The sequence below is a fragment of the Homarus americanus genome, unplaced genomic scaffold (assembly GCF_018991925.1).
Source record: "Homarus americanus isolate GMGI-L3 unplaced genomic scaffold, GMGI_Hamer_2.0 scaffold30535, whole genome shotgun sequence".
NCBI classification, from domain to species: domain Eukaryota; kingdom Metazoa; phylum Arthropoda; class Malacostraca; order Decapoda; family Nephropidae; genus Homarus; species Homarus americanus.
In genome coordinates, this window is record NW_024732440.1 from 15819604 (window position 1) to 15829205 (window position 9602).

General features: G+C 47.4%; 1 protein-coding gene across 3 annotated transcripts in view; it reads left to right on the plus strand.

Annotated features, from left to right (window-relative positions):
- The first annotated feature begins 3016 nt into the window (after nt 1-3016).
- The window catches only part of LOC121868866 (nucleoporin nsp1-like), a 31285-nt gene continuing 24699 nt past the window's right edge, over nt 3017-9602 (plus strand). For 2 of the 3 annotated variants that reach the window (XM_042369861.1, XM_042369863.1), the window contains exon 1: nt 3018-3095. The gene's annotated coding sequence lies outside the window, so the exon portion shown is untranslated. Of the gene's footprint in view, nt 3096-9602 lie in introns of all 3 variants that reach the window. The other variant, XM_042369862.1, reaches the window with a different exon arrangement.

Sequence of the window (9602 nt, forward strand, 5' to 3'; positions counted from 1 at the left end):
CTTGTTGCTGGGTAGGTAGCATGGTAATAAGCATTGAGTAGAGAGAGCTGGGTTGTGAGTGTGCCCAGAGTGAGGGCACGCGGCTTGAGGGACGCCAAGGTCGCTGGCGGGAGCGGCAGCCGCACGGCTGGCGCGGAGGAGGAGGTGTTGCTTGCTGGTGGCACTGGGTAGAAAAGAGAGGGTGGTCACAGCAGTGTCAGGCCTTATAAGGCGGGGGTAGGCGTGGGTAGATAGTTGACCCCCGCTCCGTGGGCGGCGCTGGAGGCGTAGGCTGGGGAATTCGAGAAGGTTCGGTGCTTGTAGGGGAGGAATCCACTACAATTGTGGTAGTGCGTTGTCTAGAAGTACCGAGGAACTGTAGGAGGTCCTGCCAGAGTTGTGACTCAAACTGGGCTCCTCGGTCAGTGATGACGGTTGCAGGGGGACCGAAACGGAAAACCCAACCGGACTTGAAGGCGCGGACGGTAGACTCTGCTGTCTTCCCACAATGGTGCGCGTCACCCTGTCTGCAGTAGATTACTCTGCGACACCAGAACTCTATGCACCCTCGGCAGACAGGATATTCAGCAATTGCGCTGCTGCAGGTCTCGCCGCTGCGAACAACCCAACGACCACACCAGTACTTACCCCTGAACTTGTAAGCCGGGTCATCAACCCTCAGCCGAGCAATACCTCACAAGACATAAAGGACCTGTTGCAGACTTTGAACCGCAGGATGGACACCATTGAACAGTTCTGTTTCTCCAGGCCTGCTGCTGGGCCTGTTCCCGACTCACGCACTGCGCCCTACAATCCCATGCCTGCTGCCGGGCCTGCTCCTGGCTCACGCACCGCGCCCTACAATCCCACGCCTGCTACCGGGCCTGTTCCTGGCTTACGCACTGCGCCCTACAATCCACGACGCGCATTTCCTGCCCCATAAACCGCCGCCAGCCCCCAGTACAACGGATCTACCCTATGCTGGTATCACAGACGTTTCGGCGCCAATGTTCAACACTGTGAGCCCCACTGCACCTACTCGGGAAACGGCAACAACGGGAATTGGTAGACGCCTCAGCCCCCGTTCCTTTAGGCGTCTCACTACTGCACATCACCGACCGCACCTCCGGCACGAAATTCCTCGTCGACACAGGTTCATCGGTCAGCATTATCCCTCCCTCACTACAAGACATGTCAAAGCAACCCTCTTATGACCTGTTCGCTGCCAACGGTGCCCCCATCGCCTCCTACGGTGTACGCACCCTCGCCTTAGACCTCGGTCTGCCCAAGACTATGCGTTGGTTATTCGTGATCGCAGATGTGTCTCAACCCATTCTTGGCTTCGACTTCCTCACCTTCCACAAGCTCGGCGTCGACCCAAGCCATCTATGCCTCATCCATGAGCCTACAGCACGCAAGATCCAGGGTTCTCGTGCCAAACGCACCGACACTATCACCTGTCCTGCACTACTCACTGCCGAGTATGTTTTCGTCAGGCATGATGCTCAGCGCAACCCACTACATACCCCTACAAATGGTGACCCCTGGAGATTCGCACTCACACAGGATGGAGGAGAAACTGATCACTCTCCCAGTCTTCTAGCAACATGGAAGACTGGCTTATCCACATAGAAGCAGCTCTCATCGGCTCTACATCTACTGTCTCTACACCGCAGGTTAGACACCCTAGAGCAGCTCTGCTACTCTAAGCAGACAGCCGCTCCTCTTCCTGCCCCAAGCACCACGTCCTACCGACCCCAACACACCCGTCCTGACTCAGACGCCGCCCCCGGCCCAGCAATACCCCCTGCCGCTTCTCGTGACGCGGCCCCTGCTCCTGACGCGGACCCATACACCCCTCTTTTCTCCCTCAGGTACCCCCTGCTACTGTCCTACACCCTGCTGATGTCGTGGACCCTGCTGCTGTCATGCACCCTGCTGCTGTCATGGACACTCTTCCTAACGCAGCCCCTGTTCCTGACCCAGGCCCACACACCCCAGCAGGCGCATCTGACGACTCTGTACCTGTCACGAGGGAAGCACAACATTCATCGCCTCCACAACCCTCCTTCTCTCTTTTCTCCCACAGATCTCGTGTATCTAGACAGAGTTGTCCCCCCCCCCTAGCGGCCGGCTTTTCCACGCCCTCGCCGTTATGTCTCACATGTGGCATGCACCGCCCGTTCTGCCTCACATGTGGCACGCAACTCTGCCAACCTCCAGCCTCCCGCCGCGCCCGGAGGGGAAGGGGAGTATTGTAGTGGATTCCTCCACTACAAGCACCGAACCTTCTCGAATTCCCCAGCCTACGCCTCCAGCGCCGCCCACGGAGAGGGGGTCAACTATCTACCCACGCCTACCCCCGCCTTATAAGGCCTGACACCGCTGTGACCACCCTCTCTTTTCTACCCAGTGCCACCAGCAAGCAACACCTCCTCCTCCGCGCCAGCCATGCGGCTGCCGCTTCCGCCAGCGACCTTGGCGTCCCTCAAGCCGCGTGCCCTCACTCTGGGCACCCTCACCAACCAGCTCTCTCTACTCAATGCTTATTACCATGCTACCTACCCAGCAACAAGCTGCATTGTACATCCAATACAATATGTATACAGTGAGCACATTGTGAGTTTCCTTTCTCCATCCCATCCTGAGTGTGAACTAATATCTCATACCCCTACAGAGGGTTAACAAGCTGATGAGCGAGAAGGATGATAAAGTAACAAACACTAATATAAACATGACTTTTACACCGGTTCAAGCCGCGGTAACAGCCCGAAAAACGTTCAGAATGAAGGGCTGTGATCGCCAACCTTAAGATATGAGCATGGCCGTAGTCTTCACGTGATCGAATGACTCCAAACTTGTTAGTGAAGCTGGCCATTGTTTGTATACCTGCAAAGCTTATATACTCTCATATAGTACATGCTAAATTAGTGTGGTCTGTTTCTGGTATTTTATTATTTATCTACCTATCTCTTTTATACACAAATAAAACTAGAAGAATGGTAAAGTGTATCCGTTCGCCGCCTATCCGACTGCAGCCCACACGAACACCTGGAGCCTGAAGACGGGTTGAGAGGACGTGTGTTGTGTTGTGCCAGAAACATTGTTTAAGGTCTGTGAGTATAATATTGTCATTATACAGGGGAAGCTGTGACGTTTTCATACAACAGGGGTGATGAAGTTTATAATTCTCAGTGTTACTAAGACATGGCGGGATTATTTACTTTTGTTATGTGAACTGCCTCGTTGAAACATTCATCTCTCTCTCCCTCGTCTATAGTTAACTAGGCTGCTTGTTTTCGATACCGTGAATAATGACAAATTAAATGGCTGCCAACTTCGGTAATTATTCCTCAAACACCGGCATATGATTTTGAGCTTGTGAGCTAGTGTTTGTGGAATAATAGCCCCAACGGTATTATTTTACTTTAGAACATAACGCCCCCGAAAGTTATTATCTTGTGAAACATCTAGATCTAGCTATTTTGAGCATTTTGAACCCCATATATACATGGCGAAAATGGATAATAGTGACACAATTGAATTTAATTGATTTTAAGTAGTTTTCAGTCTTATTGAGATGATATCGGCAAATCACGCATGCGCCATAGACTGATGTCATCCAGTCGTGACCAATGAGATATCGATATCATCACGCAATTTTTTTTCTACCAATCGTTTGATTTTTTGAAAGGAAGCAGCTTGGGTACGATTTTAATTACATTGACCAGTCTCACAATGGCCGTGGTGGAGGTTGGTTGTCATTTGTGCTCCTCCGGTTATTTTCAGTTTATTGCTGAATTTTACGAGGACGATCATTCTATCCAATTCTTACGTATCCCTGGTCCTTCCACTTCTAACTCAGGTATTGTACCTTCAGACATGGTGTGCCCCAAAGTTTTTAACTACTGAAACATTTAGGTTAGTTTAAGCTAGGACTACCGGGGGTCCAGGGGCGAAGCCCTGGGCTAGGGGTTAGGTTAGGTTAGGTCAGATGACTCATTTTTGTTTTCTCCTCCACCCAAAAACCCCGATTTCCCTGGTTCTCCCCCATTATTGTTGTGGGGGACAAATTTCCGCCAAAAATGAAGGTCTGATTCCTTTACAACACACCAAAATACACTGGAAAAACATATTGGTCAACCCTGGGGACTCATGTCCTAAAGTAAAAATTTACCGACCCAACACTAATTATGAGTCATGGTACCTTCCTGGAGTGTGTGTGTAATAATAGTAATAATAATAAACGGCTTATTAATAGAGTTGCAGCCAGTAGCTGAAAATATACAAACTTACATTTGAGTGTGTGTGTGTGTGATGGTTGGTGATAAAGTTCCTCACCCCTAAATATCGGTAAAGGTGTAGATAACGGCTACCACCAGAAGTAATTGTCCGAATTGGTTGAAATTTTGGTGAATTTATAATTTTACACCGGTCTTTCTTTCGCTGTTATTAAAATGTATTTCGTAATGTTTAGACACTTCTAAGACATTTTCTTCTATGATATTTCCACCGGAAATTAAGGATAACTGAGATATTAAATTTTCAAGATTATTACTTTCACTCATTCACAAATGTCTCCACGTCTTGGTTACATCTGGCGGAGGTGGTCTGACACCCTCTCACGCATCACTCCAGACCTCCGTGTTCGCTTCTTAAGCATATACAGCGCATACGCGGGGGGGGGGGGGTTTAAGTGGGAGTTTCTTATTGGCTACAGTGATAGGAGTATTTTTATTGGGAAAGATTTTTTTGTTTTAGCCAATGAACAATGAGTGGGTGTGGTCTGGAGGGGAGATTTGAATTTTGAGTACCAGATATGGCTGAACAGTTGGAAGAGCCATGGCGACATTGTGAGAATGATTATTTTGCGTCAATTGCAGAGTTACACCAAAAAAAAAAGTTAGGCTTCTTTTTTTTTATAAAACACCGTGTATTACCAAATATAAAGTAGTTCATTTTCCAACGTGTAATAACCAGTGTACACTGCGTGAAGAACAACATACAGTTGGTCCTCATATTACGCGGTTAATGTAACCTGGAGGGTCCCGCGGAAAGTGAGGAACGCGTAAAGTGAACAACATAACATATGGGATTAATTGAAATGGAGTCCAGGCCGATCCCCAAACTCCACTTTTTGACGACACATAACTATGTTGCAGTAAAAATTTTATCTTAACTTTATGATGGTATGAAAAAACAAGTAATATAGAAGAGGTTAGGTTAGGAAAGATAAAGGTTAACATAGGAAAAATGAAGGTTACTTTAGAGAAACTAAAAGTTAGGTGGAACACTTACGGTAGTAGAAGAGATGGGTCGGCATACGGGGATGGAGGCTGGTTCCGAGGCAGAGGGCAGATTACTGGCCCTCAGGTGAATCACCATTACTAGGTGAATCATCATCACTGTCACTTACAATTGTCAGGGCTTCTGTGCTGGCTGTGGTGGGTTGCGGGTGAAGAAATCTGTTATGCTTTGCTGACGGCTGGCGTTGATGTTGTCGTGATACACCTTGATGTACGGCTCCATAGCCTGCACCAGCCGGTTATGGAAGACTTCATAGCGGTCATCGTCATTGTCGCGGGAAAGGAAGGACTTCATCTTCTCTGCACACTCCATGGCACCCTTAATATCACTATGACTTAAATTGTGTTCTTCGGAGACTGCCGCACCTTCTTCCTCCTCTTCACTGGCGTGTTCTTCTTCCAACATCTCGTCGGCAGTCACTTCAGGATTTCTGATCACCTCCAGGATGTCGTCGTCGGTAGTCTCGGAGAAGCCTGGAACTGTAACAGTCTGCGCAGCTTCTCTGGCAAGGTCCACTGCTACTGCAACAGTCTGAACCTCACCAGTCACAGATTGACTCCTCCTCTCACCTGGTATTCCATGCAACACATGTCTCCATGCGTGACGAATTGTAGCAATAGACAGCTGATCCCATGACTCCACCAAGATGTCCACAGCTTTCTTGATGTTAAATACTCTCCAGAATTGTTTGAAGAGTATTTTTTGCTGTTCTAACCGTTGTTCCTCATCTTCGTCGCTCTTGCTATCGGTGGTGGTGTCACTCAGGTCACGCAACTCTTCCCTGGTGTTGGTGTAGTCGTTCAGGAGCTGGAATTTTTTTGTTGAGAATGCAGCTTTCACATTGCAAATCAACTCCTGGTCCATGGGCTGGATTAAAGACGTAGTGTTGGGAGGAAGGAAGACCACTTTTACGTTGGGGTGACGATCTAACACTAGGGGCGAGTGTCCTGGTGCGTTGTCCAGCAGCAACAAAATATTAAATGGGACATTCTGTTGCTCACAGAATTTCTTTACATCGGGAACAAAACAGTCATCAAACCAGGAGAGGGACAGTGTAGAGAACATCCATGCCTTACGTGCTGTCAGCCAGTGGACATTTAGCTTGGTCATGCCCATGCTCCTGTAGGCGTGCGGCTTGCGGGCTGTGTGGATCACCGATAACTTGAGCTTACAGGTACCGGAGGCATTGGTGGTAAACAGGACGGTGATGCGTTCCTTCTGCATTTTCCGGCCCCGAATCCTGCTGGCATTCTTCACAATGTAGGACTTGGAAGGTAGTTTTCTCCAGAAAAGACCAGATTCGTCCATGTTAAACACCTGGTCGTCACTGTACTGTCCTTCCTCCATAATCTCACGTAAAAACGGAGGAAATTCCCGAGCCGCAGCACGATCAGCACTCGCTTCTTCACCACCAATGTTTATATTGGTGATCTTGTTCCGGATCTTAAACCTCTGTAACCACCCAGAGGAAGCATTAAAGGGTTTGGGCTCTGTAATTCCCATCTTTCGTGCCACTGCCATGTACAGTTCACGTGCGTAGTCCTTCACAGAGCGCGTGTCGACCGCCATGTTCCGTCGCGCCTGACGCACCAAGTACCTCACAAGTAATTTTTCTGTCTTGAGAAGCACCTGGTTGTGAAAATACTTGATCATAGAAGCACCTGTAGACTTTGTGATCTTCATGTGCTCCTTTATCTTGGCTGAATCCTTCTTTATAGTCCGGATCGTAGATTCGTTCACGCCATGCTGGCGCGCCAAATCAACCTGCCTTGTTCCTTTCTCCAACTCTTGGATGATGGTATACTTCACCTCGTAGCTTAAGGAACGTCGTGTCTTCTTTGGTTTAGTGCCGCTGGGTCCAGGTAAGGAAAGGTTTTTCTCTGGGGGTGGTGGTCCGGCGGAAGCCATTTTACGGAACAATGGATGCGCGTTTACACGGAGTGGCCTTGAGGGATGAAACTGCCGCGGCTAGGTCAAGCGTCGTCTTTCCTCCCTCCCTCCCTCCCCCGGGTGGACACGTCATAATACTTTAAGCCAATTACAGCTAGCAGCAGAGGAGGGTAGGGATGCATGGCCAATCACAGGTCTGATACGTCATATGACGTTAGTGATATCGCAACAAAGACACACTGCGCAACCTTACCGCGCCGCTTGCCCAAGCGGAGGGAGGAGGAGGGAGAGGCAGGCGGGCGGGTGGCACGTGGCGCGTGGGGAAAATCTAAAAATACCGTCGCGCCGGACACTCTCCGCGTAATGGCGTTCGCGACCGCGGAATGTAAGAATGTTAGGTTCTGGCAAGGCACCGCGTTAACGGTGAAACGCGGAATGCGGGACCGCGTAATATGAGGACCAACTGTATTTGGTGGTGTCACAATAGTTTTACAGATTAAGGTAAGATGTGGGGGTATAAAGAAGGGGGGGTTAGGTTGGGTCAGGTTAGGTTAGGTTTTATTTACTGTATTTGAATTCTAAAAATTTAAAAAATCCAAATTTTTCCATAATGATTGGGGGAGGGGGAGGTTATCTAAATAACAAGTGATTTCTGGAGGAAATGGATATCAAATTCGTTTGAAACTCATCCAAAAACATAGGAAAAAACAATTTAAATGAAAGTGTTTACTGCATTGCATGTAGCAACTGTTATGGGAATTATGTATGACAGACTGGGAAAGCATTGCTGGGAAAGCATTGCAACTCAGAATCAAACAGCACAAGTACATTATCAGAACAGCATCTGAAAGCAGTGCACTGTTCGTTCATGTTAGGAACAATAATCATCCCAGTGATTGGGAAAACAGCTTAGAAGTGTACAAATCATCATGTGTCACAGAAAGACTTCTGGTTGAAGCTAGTTTGATTAGGGAATTAAATTCCATAAACCTTAGTGATGGTCAGTACAAAACTGATAATATGTTACATAAATTTATTTGTCAGTGGCCCAAGGAAAAAAATGCTTTGAAAACCTTGGAGTTAGATGTAGGATAGATGATTAGTGGTGTGAGGGCGCGTGTTTTCCACCAACACCTCTACACCACCCTCATCTTACTTACTTCTCTTATCTTAGTTCTTACTCTTACTCGGTTCTGTCACCTATTCTTTTGGTAGCATGGACATTCTTTTGGTAGCATGGTCTTTCTTTTGGTAGCATGGTCGAGGGTCTAGGCACATGGGTATGGGAATTCTGGTATCAAGTCACTTGGACGGAAATAAAGGTAAAATACTGTGGGAGAATTGAATACCTCTAAATACTCTAAGAACAAATTTATTAATATGAAATCCAAGGGAAAAAAGAGATATTATTAATTATAACTACCAGGCTCAACTCCTGGGCTGATTGCAGACTCAGTACTTGCTTCTTTACTTGTTTTCTTATTTACTTATTTTCTTATTTCTTTACTCAACAGTAATTACTCAGATCTTACACTCTTAATGCACACAATCTTACTGGTGTTACATTACATGACATAGCAGGACCAGTTCCTTGGCCCTACTCACAATACATAGTACATGGCACTCATTGTAGATTACTTTACTCAACATCCAAGTGGTACTTCTCAGTACAGTTACAAGACTTTATTCAACATACTCGTTACTACTGAAACCAGCCGATACCCAACATGGGATAATTATTTCCAACTAATTATCCCTAACACATCTTACAACACTCTCTGTGGACATATACTTCCAGGGTGTGTCCCAGGGTAGAACACTGAGATCACGACCGTTGTTATGGTCGGTGGTAGCCAGACACATGGCGAGTCTTGGGTCTGGCCCAACGAGGCAGTGGAGCACATTAATCAGGCCGCATCGGTGCCATCGTTTCATATATGGTCCCTGTTGGGTATCTACTACATCCGGGGCAGTTGTTGAGCGATGCAAGAATCACAATGGGATCTGGAGAAACATTGGAGCGGCGTCAGGGGACGGACTGGGAAGCATGACAACACAAACAACTCTCTTGTCTAGACGAGAGACGTATTTACGTTATATTACCTCTTACACTGGGTGAATGACAATTCAACTGTTAAAGCATGAACACTGATGAACACTGATATTCACTACAATTGACTGAATTAACTGAATGGCAACACATAAACATAAATGGAGAAACATTGGAGCGGCGTCAGGGGACTCTCTCCCTGCCTCATCCCTGGGTTTATATATCCCTGAGTTGCCAGTGATCGCCACTCACGCAATGAAAATAATCACAAACAAACTACCTGTTACTCATTCAAAGATGACCCTCAGTTGACACAGGTCTGGCGAATTACTTGAGTTGATATACACAGACTAATTCAAGATTGAGCTTCCCAGGA